General features: G+C 32.2%; 1 protein-coding gene across 15 annotated transcripts in view; it reads right to left on the reverse strand.

The window, feature by feature from the left end:
* Positions 1–4,402: 4,402 nt before the first annotated feature.
* Positions 4,403–15,410, reverse strand: part of LOC111426499 (splicing regulator muscleblind) — a 154,692-nt gene continuing 143,684 nt past the window's right edge. For all 15 annotated transcript variants that reach the window (XR_011640814.1, XR_011640807.1, XR_011640813.1 and 12 more), the window contains one exon: positions 4,403–4,493. The gene's annotated coding sequence lies outside the window, so the exon portion shown is untranslated. The remainder of the gene's footprint in view (positions 4,494–15,410) is intronic.

The raw sequence follows: 15,410 nt of genomic DNA on the forward strand, positions 1-15,410 counted from the left end.
TACAATTTTTCTTGGTCCTCAAAAACAAAACTTGACGTTATTAATATATTAATAAATATGATATATCAACATAGAGATTTTTAGTGCAGATTTTCAAACTTTTCGGAGAAAAAGAGGAGATCGTCGTTGTTATGATCAAATAATTCTTTTCTGTTAAAGGTGGCCGGTTTCAGTGCTTTTCTATCATTTTCTGGAGAAATGTTTACTCATTAACATCAAAAAAATCTTTCCACTTCATTGAACTCCTTCAACAACAACGCAGATGATAAGAAATTAACTCAAATTTTCGTTTTTCTGTAGTGAAGCAATGAAGCCGCCAAAACTATGAAACAACCCTATCTCAATTACTTTCTAAGATTGGAATCTCATTCTACCCGTAGATTATCAAAGAGAGCTTTACAATACCAAGAACAATGAACCTAAACTTGTGAACTTATGGGAAATTGAACCAAGAGCTGTAAGATGTAACCAACGAAATGAGTGAAAGGAAGATGTTATATGTGTGCAATTATATGAAATTAACAATTAATTTTAAGTGTCGATATTTTGAAAGAAAAAATGCAAAGCAGTCATGTATGTTTAATAATTAGAATAGAAAGTAGGAATATTCAAAGAAGAATCAAAAATGATTTACTGAAGGGAATTTCCTGCCATATTTATGAAATATTAGCTAAAACATTTTGCCAATTTCAACGAAATATGATAATCATTTGGAGCAAAAATTTTTCAAAGTACAATTCAAAACTAGAACCTGATTTAAAGATCGATTAACGTAATTATTATTAAGAAACGTATTATCTTTTAGGGTATCTTTAGAAAAAGTGCCCTGTCATATTGATACCAATCTTCATTAACTTTATCAAACTTTTATTGGCAGAATGACAACGATACGAACAAAGGACTTCACTTTTTCAGAAATAACATCAACAAGTTCGTCTTCACGAATAATACGTGGTTAATTAATTCTGTTGGATGTCTTTGTTCTGCAGAAGATGATATCTAAATCCATTTTTTTTTAATACTGCAAGATTTTCCTTCATTTGCCATTTGTAGGAAATAACAATAGAGTACATATTACTCAAATTAGGTATCACGTAAAGGTTTATTGTGATGTCTCTTTGGATGTCTTGAGAGTTATAAAGAAGATAAAATTATTACTGCAATTCATGTCTTCTTTAGGGGTGGGATTTTCTGCACAACATGTTATGTTAAGTTGAACTCATTGCGAAAGAAGCGAATTAATTACTACTTGTAATAGAAGGAAATATGATAGTGAGGATATTAATAAAGTTATTAAATTGGTTACCCAAAAATATAAGTTTTGAAGAGGAAGATAATTTTGATTCCATAGTATACTTTTAAAATAAATATAGTTGATGACACCATGAAAATCATGTATTGGACTAAAACATGAAAAATAAACCACAAAATTAGGACATCATGATGATTGACTGATTTAGAAGATGATCAAAGGACAAAATTTACATAAATAAAAAATTGTTAAGTCAATTCAGGGAGAAGAAATCTGAGGGATGTAGCTATTAGGATTATTTCACTGAAGTATCGATCAAATGATGGCATAAGCTGGTTTGCAAACAAAGCTGTTTCTATCAAACTTACGTTGATATCGAACCATTTGTAGAAGTAGTAATGGTCAAATTGGCAAAAAATGCGTTCTAACACCACAATCATTTTATTAGTTAATAGAAAAGTATTACTAACACGAAAAAGTGTCAGGATCTTTGTTCTTATAGTTATTTGGATTTTCACAACTGACAGAAACTATAGGTAGCTGGACTTAACAGCATACCAACCCAACTCAATACAACCAAACATAGCCCAACCCAACTCGACCAACCGGAACATTACAGCGCAAGAAATCCAACATATTATAGATGTAATTGTTATGATATATAATTTCCAAAAACAAATTCTGCATTGTGTTTTTGAGTGACACTTTTCTTCATGAACTTGTACTAATGTTAAATCAAAACAAGTATGGTACTTGTATAAAATGTAAAAAATGAAAAATGTGGAAAATATTTCAGAAATGATCAGGAGTTTTTTGACACGTTAATAAATAATAACTTAGGTCTTAACATGACAACATGGGTGGTTTCCAGAGACGATGATATCTAAACTAATAAACACTATTGAATTTAGTTGTGCGTTTATAGCAAAATTATTCAGCTATGGCAATTCTACAAGCCAACCGGCAATTTTCCTGATTATGAAACAGTCACAACGATTTTTTCATTGGATTTCACTTCAAATATCTTAAGAAGTGTTTGTTGACATCACTGTTAAAACCATTCACCTTCTGTGTTCTAGCTCTTTTGGAAATCACTTCTCCAAAACCTTCCTTACAGATATTCCTAGTCTAAACATGTAATTAGAGAGCAAGATACAGAGTTATAGTAATCTCTCATTTAGTTGCAAATTTTTAAAATTCTAAAGCATCCATCATCGTTTTCGTGGTTGTTTTGTTGTGATGTAAATAAAAACTTTATTCGAAAAGTTAAATATTTTTTAAATACACAGATAACCAAAACTTATCATCAAATAAATCTAAATTTTCATATTTCATTAATTTCTTTTAAACTCATCATTATTATTAATTCACCCTATATTTAACACATTTTATCGTTCTAAGAATATCCATATAAACACCCTCATCTCCAACTTCTTCATCTTTAATTTTTGAATTTTCTTTCTAAATCCCCTTTAATACCGAATATCGATAAAGATTTTTCAATTAGATTTAAAATAAAAAATTATTAAAATTTAAATGCTTTTTTTTACAAGGAACATCACGACTTACGTTTTGTAAAATTTCGTTTATTTTTTTTTTAACTTTCATTTTACGATTTAAATTTTTTTTTGTTGCGGTTTCTTATTATTTCTCTGTGGCACTTGGCTGGGGAGATATCGTTTTATCTTTTGAATTTTTCTGTTTAGAGAAATCAACCGGTGAAAGTAAAAATCCGAGACGAACATTCGAAAATTAATTATAATACAAAACGAAATAAAAATAATGAATTAAAAAAATATTTATTTTTTGAAAAAGTTTTGACTAGAACAACGGTCGTTGTCGCGCGCGTTATCATCGAACCGTTTTGTTTTCTGTTCTATTTATTTTAAAAAAATCACAGCAACGTATAGAAAAAAAAATTAAAAAGAGAAATAGATTAAAAAAAAAGGTAATTAATTAATAATAATTAAAAAAATGTGGTGTTTGATATACACGGGCACGGAAAGGGGGTACCTATTACAATATATTTTTTTACCTTAGTTTTTTAAAAAATTATTATTCTGTAAAACGTAATAATAACCATCACAACAAGTCGAAGCGTTTCAACGTCTTGGATATCTCCCTGTTGACTATCGATTTATACTCAGGCCCATTTATTATTATTTATTTTAGACTTAATTTAGCCCGTTAACTTTTTTTCTCAAAAAATTTTTGAAACACAACCAGTTTTATTTCATATTTAAAAAATTAATAAAGAACTTTTTTATCACATGAAATAAAAAGGCCAGCAATTTATTTTCATTTTTCTTAAACAAACCTAAAACGTAGTTAGTAGTAATAGTAGTAGTAATATTTTAGTTACCGTTAAACTCCCGTTATTTTATTTTTTTTAATATAATAAATTTATTGTTTTGTTCGGGCTTCGCGCGGTTTTCATTTCATTTTTTTTTGCTCACTATTAATAACATTCGCTCTCATCAAACACGTCAACACCTTAAAATCTAAAAAAATTGTGTGTCCACAAAAAAGTCACTCCTCAAATCACATTTTCCCGTTCAATTCTCATTACAACTTTTTTTATGATTTTCTTTTCCTCATTATTTTTTTTTTCGTAGTTAATATTATTATACAATATTATTTCATCGTTACTTTTATGAGTAGTAATAGTTATGTATATTATTTTTTTTTTGCTTTTTAAAAAAAAATCCTATTGTTATTATTAGTAGTAATAATATAAAGTTATGCTTTTTTCATTACGTGACCGTAAACAATATAGTAGTAAATGTTTTTTATCATTTTTTTTGTCATTTTAATAATCGTAAACAGTTCGGTACGATAATAATAATAATCATAATTATAATAATATTGTTATTTTTTTAAATAAGTATTCGTTATTCATATTATTATCGTTATTATCTTATTTTCTTGAATTTTAAATAGTACTTTGCTTCCTCGTGATTTTTTTGTTGTAGTATAAGTAAATTTTTTTGTTAATTTTTTTACGAAATGTACAATAATATTTTTATATGTTATTATTATTATTATTTTTTTAATATAGTAGTCGAAGTAGTCGTCGTGTCTCGTTGTCGCTACTGCAGGTAAGATGCCAGGGCAGCCATGATTGGAGCAGGCGGCAGTGCTATAGGGATGTGGTAATATTTACACGTGGAACGGACGCACTGGCCCTTTGCGGCGTCCCTACAGACGGCAACGCGTTGTTCCACCACTTCCACCCCGTCCCCTACAACAAACAATTCATAAAATTACTTAACAAAAAAAAATCAAAAAATAATTAAAAGCATAAACTTGTTTCGTTCGTTCTTGTAAGCAAGTCGTTACAAGTGTTTATCGTTATCAGTTTACATCTTGTTCGTCGTTTATGATTACTAGAAATATCAGCTGGTTAAATTATATGAAGGGTGCACGGAAAAAACCAGCTAAGTCCGTTTTATTCGAAATTGAGATAGCAGTGTCAGTGTGTAAAATATCTATACACAGGAAAAACAAGTTAAGTCCGCGCGGTACAGAGGAAGAAAGAGCTATCTGCTTAATAGCTCAGTTCTGCCATTGCGAATAAATAATTGTGTGAATATCAGTTGGTTGCAACTATGAAAGTGCGTAATGATAATGACTGTGATGATAATATTGGTGAAGTCATTGCGAAGACAACAAAGAAGTAACCTATACATGGGAGAATCAAAGATGCAAACAAAAAGCTGCGTTTACAAAGCCACGAGAGGGGAATTGAATGTAACTGTGAACGTTTCAATTGCTCAGCAAAACTTCTAGACGAAGCAAAACAAAACATCTTGCGAAATTTCAATAACTTGGCCTCGGTGAATGAACAAAATTTGTACTTATGTGACTTAATGAGTCTTGTACCAGTACAAAGAAAACGTCCAAGACAAGATGAACATTAAGCATCATTCATCATTCCGAGATTGTGTTGTTACCTACAAGGTAAATTATTCCAGTGAAAACCGAATGATTGAAGAGAACGTGTGCCGTCAAGAATTCATGGCACTGCATGGTTTACAAAGAGCAAAATAGAATACTTGATAAACTCTTTAAAAAAACCGGGATTACTCCAAAAGATACTCAAAGAGACTCATCTTGACTATTCTGTAACCTATGAAAGCTATAGAACAATTTTCACGAAAAATTTCAACATCTCGTTTGGTTATCCAAGGACAGACACTTGTGGCATTTGCGATACTTACTTAGCTAAGTTAAGATGTATGCAAAAAGATACGGAAACAGCTCAGGGAACAGAAAAAAAAACTGACAATAGAAATTAGACGCCTTACTGTAAAAAATAAGGTAGGTACACAACCATCGTGCTCAAGAATTCTATGCAAGGAAACGTAAATGTAAGATTGTAAGCCGTTAGGATGTCAAAAAAGAATCTATCTGTATGGATTATGGCAAGAATTTACCCGTGCCCAATATCACTACCAACGACGTATACTATAAAAGACAACTATCCATGTGTCTTTTCAACATACACATACTCTCTACATCAAAAAGTATTTTTTACGTATGTCCAGAAAACATAGGCAAAAAGGGAAGTGATGATGTTGCCTCGCTGTTGAACGATTTTCTTTATAACCACTTTGACTCGCAAGTTTGAAATAGTTTGGACATATTTTGTGATTCATGCGGCGTATGCATTATTCCGTTTTTTTCATCATGTCGTTCATGAACAGAACTGTTTGGATGATGTAAAAGTGACCTTTCCAGTAAGAGAGCATTCTTACATGGAGAATGATAAGAATATGGAAATCATCCAGCACAAAACCAGATATGAGACTCATAATGAGTTATGTGATTTGATAAGGTCTTCTAGAGTTAAGCCATCTCCTTTTATTGTGACACAAATTGGCATATAAAACCAAAGTATTTTTCGCCAGTGGACCAACCACCTCACTACATTATACAAAAAAAATGTCCCTTCTCAATACGAGAAATTAAGGAGTTTGAAATGTCAAAGGAACATCCAAGCATTATTATTATATTCAAGGATTATTCGATATAGGAACTTTTATAATTTGTATTGGGAGACCGCCGCTATAGACGACAAAAAATATTGAAAAAGCAGAAATTTGCACGAATTTTTACTAAGATGTCCTGTCTAATTCATTGTTGTTTTATAATCGTTTTATTTGTAGGATTAATTAAGATATCAGCAGACAAATATGCTGATCTGCAATGTTTAAAGCGATTTTATGGTCCCACTGCCCAAGAATATCTAACTAATATTCCACAGAATTAAGCGTTGCTCACTTTTATTATCTATCAATAAAATATATCATAAACCAACGTTTGTCATTAAAACCGGGGAAAATCCCGGCTAAATCCCGTGAACATTAGCTCATCTACAGAGTTCCACTCTTTATCAAATATAGGAAACATGATAAAGTTTCAGATTATTAACTTCCTGATTTAAGACGCCAAAACCCATTGTTTGTGACTTGGCCGGTTTTTCCCGTGTACTCTTCATATGTCAATAATCCCGAGGATTTCTATGGTAACACATAACATTGTTGAAAAGCAATAATATTATAAGCAAGCGAGAGATGTGGCGCAAAGTTTGTAAAACCTGATTGGAGTCACTTCTTAATTAGAACCAAGGATGATGAAAACAGTTTCCATTTGGAAAACCAAAAGTGTGAAATGAGCCATGAAGATATCCAGATTGTAACAAAAGGTTCTATGCAAAAGAAGTTTTATGAATTTGTGCAGAAACACCAATAAAATTAAAAAGACAAAATATTCTAGATTACTGTAGAGTTTTTCCACATTGTTCCAAAGAGTAATGAAAACTCGACATGAATTAATTATAACGCCTCAGCCGCAAGCGACCTCGATATAGCATGGGGCCTCAAAGATCCTCTATCCTAAGATTAGCTGAGACCGCTTGGGACCGAGGTATTGCAGTTTCCGTAAATCTATTCTGGGTAAATGTCATATTAATTGTAATGTGGAGGCCTCAAATATTCTCCACTCAAAGATTAGCAGACACCGTTTGCAGTATTTGTTATTATTAGGAGAACCAAAAATATGTAAACGTATATTTTTTCATACGCCCGAGAAAAGAATGGACTACACAGAAATTTATTTCAGACCAAACTATGAATTTTGAGCCGTATTTGTTACAGCATATTTTTGCTGATTTTATCTATACGAACATATATTGCATATTGGCGAATTATAAAACATTTTTCCAAATAAATGCATATTTTTAATGCATATTTCCAATATTTTATTTTGCAAAAGTTTCAATTTGATATAAAGTTACCGTGAAGTTAAAGTTCTGTAAAGAAAACTATGGTAACAATGGTAATTCCCTATTCGGTCATCACTCGGTGGATCCCCATTCTACCGGGTGACATATTTGCCGTAGAACATATAGAACGCAAGGAGTTGCGAGTGTAAGTATTATATATTTACATTTCAAGTGATTAGAAAAAAATAGGTAAGAGTAAAAATTTATTTGAAATTGTAGTAGTAATACAAATTGGAATTTATTGTAGAATTATGCCGAAAGTGAAATTGTCCATGTCAGGAAAATTATCCCAATAGGTGCGTGAAGTGTGCAACAAATCTGTGTCAATCGAGAAAATATTGTCTGTAAAACAGCGTTTTGCAAATTTTTCACACATAGAACTAGAGAAAAGAAATAATGAGAAGAAAATTACTTAGGATTTTTTGCTGAACGTTCCATATCCAGATCAAAGGATTTTCAATTTGCAGAAGATGTGCAACAAAAAATTATTATCGTTCCTAGAATAATACATAGAGTACAAAGTGCCATCAGAAAATACCCGTCGCACAAAATATGTTAAAGAACCTTACAAAAATACCATAGAGTCATAGACCGAGTCAGAAGGGCATCAACGGTCTTTTTTGGTGGATTACAATCGACAAAACAACAGATGCAACAGGAAGATATGTGGCAAATGTCATTATTGGTATTTTGAATCATGATGAGTTGATCGCTAAACAACAAATTTTGTTTCGTGTTTGATAAAGCGAATCATAGCACTATTGCAAGGCTTTTCGATGACTTTATTAAGATTTTGGATGAGACTTTTAACAGAGACATGATTTTACTCTTTGTATCAGATGCTGCTATATGGTAAAAGCAGCTCAGACCATACATATGTTTTATCCAAAAGTGGCACACTTACCTTGTCTTGCACACAGACCACATCGAGTTTGTGAGCAAATTCGAGGTATGTACACCAACGTCGACCGACTTATCGCCAATGAGAAAAAGGTATTTTTAAAAGCGCCGTCGAGAGCAGCAATTTTTAACGAAATAGCACCTTATCTTACTCTTCCTCCACAACCAGTAACTACTCGAAATAATTGGGAATGTGTTTGATGCATTAGATGAAGAAGACGTCAATCAAAATTTTAAAGCACCTACTAAATGACAATACAATATTGCAATGATTTTCATTGCATCAAATTATGGCTACCTTGGAGTATTAATAAAAACATTGGAAACAGCAGGACTTCCGCTTTTTACACAGGTTGAAGTAATGACATAATTACTGCTCAGGACTAAATTAGTGGCATAAACAGTGAAGCTGCTAAGTTAGTAAAGAAAAAAATGGCTATGGTTATTTCAAAAAATCACGGTTTTTCTAAAATAACCTCAGTGAAGTACTAGCATTTAAATTTGCACCTATAACTTCAGTGGAAGTAAAACGAAGTTTTTCAATGTATAAGAATGTTTTACGAGCAAACAAATATTGTAATCAAAATTTATGCTAAACCTGTTTCTGTTTTATTTTCTATTTGTAACTTTTTAATTCTTATAAGTCGAACTAATAAATATCTCGTGTATAGAAATAGATCTCATTTTTCATTTACCTTGTTTAATCTCACCTCAAGACCTTAAACTCCTCAATGATAAATTTTGCTGAGATTTTATAGATTTGCTGATATCATATTAACTGTCACGCCTCGGCCGCAAGCGACCTTAGCTTAATATAGTAACCTCAAAGATCCTCCAACCCAAGTTTAACCGAGGCCAGTCACAGTATGCGCTGTTTAATTTAGCATCGAAGTAGTATTACAAATCCTTCAAACTCTATCCTAGGTTTACCCGAAGTCCCTTGCGGCTAAGGCACTCCAAGATGTGTTAACCAGTTAACCTGTTTTCATGGATGTGGTATTAATTGAACCACCTCGGCCGCAAACAACCTCGGCTTAATATGGATATCACAAAGAGTATCTCGTTTAAGTATAATATGCGTTATTTAACACCGGAGTACTTTTAATTGCATCGCTTCAGTCTAGTCTTACAATCAGAAATCCTACAACCGCTGTTCTAAGTTTAGTCGAGATGGTGCAGTATATGTTATTCTGTTTTGGGCGAATATGGTGTTAATTGTAGCGATTCAGCCGAAAGCGATCTCAGCTTAATAAGGAGATCTCCACGATCTTCCACACTAAACAACACAATATGCGTTATTTAATTTAACTTTAGACTGCTTTCAAATACAAAAATTATTTTAATAACAATCGAAATACATACTTATAGGGAGTAATTTGCCAATGTATTTGTCGGGGTGACGGCTTTGCATAAGACGGCACATAACAAACCAAATTATATCTTTGTAATTTTATAACAAAATAGATATTGTATTTGGAACGAAAATTTGAAGATATTCAACCAATCTTGTACTTTTAACATCATTTCGAAAAAACCGACTATGTATTACGAAAACCATATTAACTGAGCTGAAAAAAGCATCAATGGTCAATGTGCACATTTATATTTACGTGTAGCATTTCTGAAAACACATTAAATCTAAATTACACAGTACACGAGTATAATTGTAATTTTTATACAATTTACGACTTGGAATTATTATCATATTCCTCGATTACGTGACACACGTTGTAAAGTCGAAATTCTTCGAGATCGGAGGAATTTCAATAACTTGAACGAGAAGAAGAGGTTGTCTATATAAATTCGATATCTTCGGGTGCGTGTTACGACAGATAGCAAGTCAACAACATATTTGCCTCTTAAACCAAATTCGGATTTATTTTTTGATGTGTTGCCCCTCCAAATGTAATGAAGTGAAATAAATATTCAAGGTCGAAATCAATTAGTGTCATTTATAAATTATTGGAAATACTCCAAAATTTCATGTAAATTTAGGTCCACATCCAATAAATTCCAGTAACCCTCAGGCAGTTCTTGGAAGACATCAAAGCCTAAAATTCTTGAAAATCCCTCAACTTTCCAAGAAACACTCGGAGATCTATTGATAATGGTTCGGAAAACACTCCGAGTACACTCCGGTAAGATATTTGATGTCTCCCATAAACCCTTAAGCACTTCTTGAAATAACTTGAAACTACATTGATATTTAATGGAAAACTTTCTAAAATTCTTGGTAATCTAAAAATATATTTCAAAATTCCTAGAAAATACTTTCAAATGTTTTCAAATCTCGAGCAATTTTTAATAAATTGCCGAAATTCCCCAATATACTAAAAAATCTCTGAAGTATGCAGGAAATGTCGGGAAATGTATTGGTAATAAATCTCAGAAATGTGTAGATAGTTAAAGAAGTTTGGTTAAAATTTTTTTCTGAAATCGACTCAAATATGTCTGTATGTATAGAAATTGTCTAATATTTCTTGCAAATAGTTGAAAAGTTAGTAAATTTTAGAAATCCTCAGAAAGTTCTTGGAAGACGTCAGGTATCAAGTTTTGAATCGCACAGGCTTTTCTTTTATAAATATTTACAAGAACATATAAAAATTGTTTAGATATTGGAGCGCCATCGCAACCTCCATAACGAGAAAACTGCTGGATATAATGAAGATGGTTGCGTTAGAAATTTATTTGTTTAATAATATTCTAGTCTGATTTTTTGGCATGGAATATTTCCATTTCTTCATAAATGTAAAATTTATTGGATTCTTTTAGGATATAAATCAAGAAAATAGTATTGTCATTAATTTTGTTTTTTTATGCTCACATTATTCCTGTAAACACTACTTTGTTATTTTTTAAGTAGTGTATATTTGCAATTTATTATCAGATGTTTAAATTTGATATTATTTTTGTATTCCATATTATTAAAATCCGATCATTTCTTTTCCAGTGCTGTTGTTGAATAATGGATAATCTTTCTTCAGATCTGGATTGAAAAAATCAAATATGGTAAAATCAACCTAAATAATTCAAAGTATTGTTCAAAGTTTATAAACTTCACTCAAAGACGAACTACACCCAATCTAAACTATTACTTTTAATCTCCGAAAAAGTATAGTGCTCTATAACTACTCTAGAAAATTAGAACTCTTTTCAAAATAGAAAATAATCGTTTTTTTTTCTAAATCACCATGGTTTTTAAACTCTTTTAGTACTTTTGCAGAAAAGATTTCAGTATGGCTGTTATGATTGTTGTAACTATATCGCTTTTCGTAGCTTTTGCTTTGATTCCGTATTAATTTCTAAATTTTTCCGAACCTGTTGTTAAATTCATAGCATTACTTTGTCATCTATATCTCTGATCATTTAAGAGATTTGTTAATGTATTCTTAATAACATTATTAAGTAGACTTGAAACCCTTACGTATTAAAATTAAAATACAAAGGTATGAAGCCTCTTGATATGGACTTACATCACATTATAAATATACATCCAATTATAGCCGTTGAGGTACAACTTGGGGTAAGTGTTGTACCCAAACCATAATTATTACAGATGTCCCGATCATCATTGACCTACATAATACAACTAGATGTACACAATAAAGGTGTAGAGATTTGCATTTCGCCTACATACTATCTGTAATAGTAGTATTATTCTACCTATAATAGTAGACCGTCCATGAATGGCCTCTTTATAACATGGATGTTAGTAGTAATTGTAGGTATTGCCTGCATAAAGCTTTTATGGTCATATCAATAGCAGGAATATTCTAAACATAGCCTGCAAATACTTTTAGAAAAATCTACAAATTATCGCTGAATATATATGAATAGATAAATATCACGAATATTGAGAAAATACAAGTGGTTATATGAATCTATGTCAAGTGGACTCTCTATGTACGGATTATTGAAGCCTGCTTATAGCTTTGGTGTTGGTAGTGTTTCTATAGTATCCTATGCGGTGATGATCCACTGGAAATATCTAGAACACGAAACGTTTAACTGTAACACTTGGAAAGCTTCAGTGGTCCATTATAAATAATATTCCGTCCAATATTTCATGAAGTGAATGTATAGTTCAAGAAAATTTATATTAACATCTGAATTCTATACCGACTCATACATGACATGAAGGATGTAATACACATTACTGCACCCTTCCAATTTAATACGTAATTCAATCGAAAAGACCAAATCAAGACATATTCTGCGTCTGAAGAAATTAGCTAATACACAACGTATTTATTCTGCCGAAGTTCGCCAAATATGGACGCAAAGATAGAGCAGAATCCTGGAATCTGTTTGCAAAAGATTTGGAAGAGAAGACGATTGCCTTCGGTTTCTTAGGGTTCAGTGAACTTCAAATACTCTTAACTCAAAAGGACTATCCCTGACACATAATCAAAATCAAAAGGTGGTGTCTAGGCCCAGTCTCTTGCATCAATAAAAAAAGAGAAGCAGGGTGTGATAAACAACTCTGATAGCTACAATAATGTCAACGGAAGCAAAAACGACACAATCTTAAGTGGAGCAGTGACTGCACTATGATGTTTACGAAATTCAAATTGATAAGGACCTAAAAGTGAGTTATCCACGTAGTATCCACAAGTTGCTCGCAAATAATGTGCTCAAGTTCCTTCGAAAAGTACTTACGAAACTAATAATATCGAGATAAGCTGAAAATCGGTGGGATGATTTAGGGCGAAATAGATGAATCTATTCAAAAGTTAAAGATATGAATCCAAGGGGAAGGTAATAAGTTTCTATGTTTCTTAGTCTCTATGTAAAAATTATGAGTCCACATGTTGGTGTGGGAGTATATCTATGTCTTTATCAGGGGAGTGATAAAGACATAGATATAGAGACATTTTGTAAAAGTGGTTATATGTGTTGCATAAATGTCGACAAGATTCGTTGTTGTAAAGATTTGGAAAGAGCAGAAAACGCCACATGGCCTCATAAAGACGCTCCTTCATAACGATTGTTATGTTAACGTTAAAGCAAGCAGAAGGCACCACGAGTAAGATGGAGATAATGATTTGTGCGCTCCAATAATAATTTCAACAAATATTAGCGCAGAAAATACAGGGTGATTCATTAGCTCTATGACAAACTTTGGCAGATGAAAGGTGATGCGATTCTAAGGAAAAAATCTAATATGAATATGGGTCCGATTCATTTTGGTTAAAGAGTTACAAGCCTTTGAAAATTTTACACAGTTTAATAGGCAAATGAAAGTGTAACATAAAAAATAAGTTTAAAAATTACAAAAATTGTTCGAAATGTCCGCCTTCAGCTTGAATGTACGCCTCACATCGACGAAGTAAAGGTTCTATCACACTTGGATCATTCCGTATGCTATTAGCTGCATCTTGAATTCTGTCCAATAGTTGCTGACGGGTAGTAATTTCTACATGGTACACAAGCTGCTTCATGTGTCCCCAGAAATAATAATCCAGCGGATTTAGATCTGGGGATCGTGGTGGCCAGACTACTGGACCTCCATTGCCAATCCATTTGTTTGGAAAATGTTCATGTAACCAAGCGATGACTTCTCTTCCTCGATGTGGTGGTGCACCATCGTGCTGATACCACATATTTTGAACGATGTTAAGTGGTACGTCGTCGATAAAATCGAAAAGGTTATGTCCCAAGAAATTTCTGTACATATTTGCATTTAAGCGTTCATTTATCACCCATACAGGTAGCAAAGAATTGTTAAAAATGCCACCCCAAACGTTTACACTAAACCGTTGCTGAAATCTTCCTGGTCTAATTGCATGTGGATTTTACAAGGACCACACATGTTCGTTATGATAATTATTTATGCCGTCCCTAGTGAAACACGCTTCATCAGACCACAGAACTTGGGAAATGAAGTTATTATTTTGAGCATGTTGCTGAATAATCCAATGGCAAAATGCTAAGCGTTGCTCAGTATCTCCAGGATGTAATGCTTGAACATTTTGGCGATGAAACGGATGTAACATTTCTCGATTCAATACACGCCATACAAAACTTTGGGATATTTGTAACATGCTCGCTATACGCCGAGTACTAATTGAAGGGTCGTCAAGTACTAAATCAATAACACGTTCTTCATTTTGTACATTCACATCATGGGGACGAACGGAATGTAGTGGAGCGGGGTTACCTGTTTCTCTCAGTCTGCGAAATGATGCACTAAACACTGTATGGGCAGGTTGATGTCTATTTGGAAACCTACGAAGGTATTCTCTTGCTGCTTGCCGAGCGTTTCCGTTACAAAGCCCTTATACAAAAATAATATCTGCATATTCTTCAGTCGTAAATACATGCATTTTCGTTTTCGATCAAAACTCTGACAATTATAAACTTTGAAACACACAGAATAGAGTAAATTGAAATGTTTGACATAAAGAACTCAGTTTTGTTATCACAGCCAACTCTGTATTTGTGTTTCATAATTATTGTTGCGATTGTTGCAAATCTTTACTTCGTCGATGTGAAGCGTGCAATCAAGCTGAAGGCGGACATTTCGAACAATTTTTGTAATTTTTAAACTTATTTTTTATGTTACATTTTCATTTGCCTATTAAACTGTGTAAAATTTTCAAAGGCTTGTAACTCTTTAATCAAAATGAATCGGACCCATATTCATATAACATTTTTTCCTTAGAATCGCATAAGATGTAAAAATGAGAATTAAAAATTGAGTTTCCAGGTTTCAGAACTGCTGATCGAATTCAATTAATCCGATTAAATAATAGTATTATGTTTGCATTAACATTCCATTTGGAATTAATTAATTATATAATGCATTATTATGGATCAATAACAATAATAAGTTAAACTAAAATTTTGTGTCAAAGTTACAAATAACAATTAATGGAATATAAAAACAAAATGTGAAATGGTGTTCTAGTGTTTATCACAATAATATAGTCCAAATACAAAATACGATAATAATATACGCAAAATACGTTT

Source organism: Onthophagus taurus, chromosome 6 (assembly GCF_036711975.1).
Source record: "Onthophagus taurus isolate NC chromosome 6, IU_Otau_3.0, whole genome shotgun sequence".
Lineage (NCBI taxonomy): Eukaryota > Metazoa > Arthropoda > Insecta > Coleoptera > Scarabaeidae > Onthophagus > Onthophagus taurus.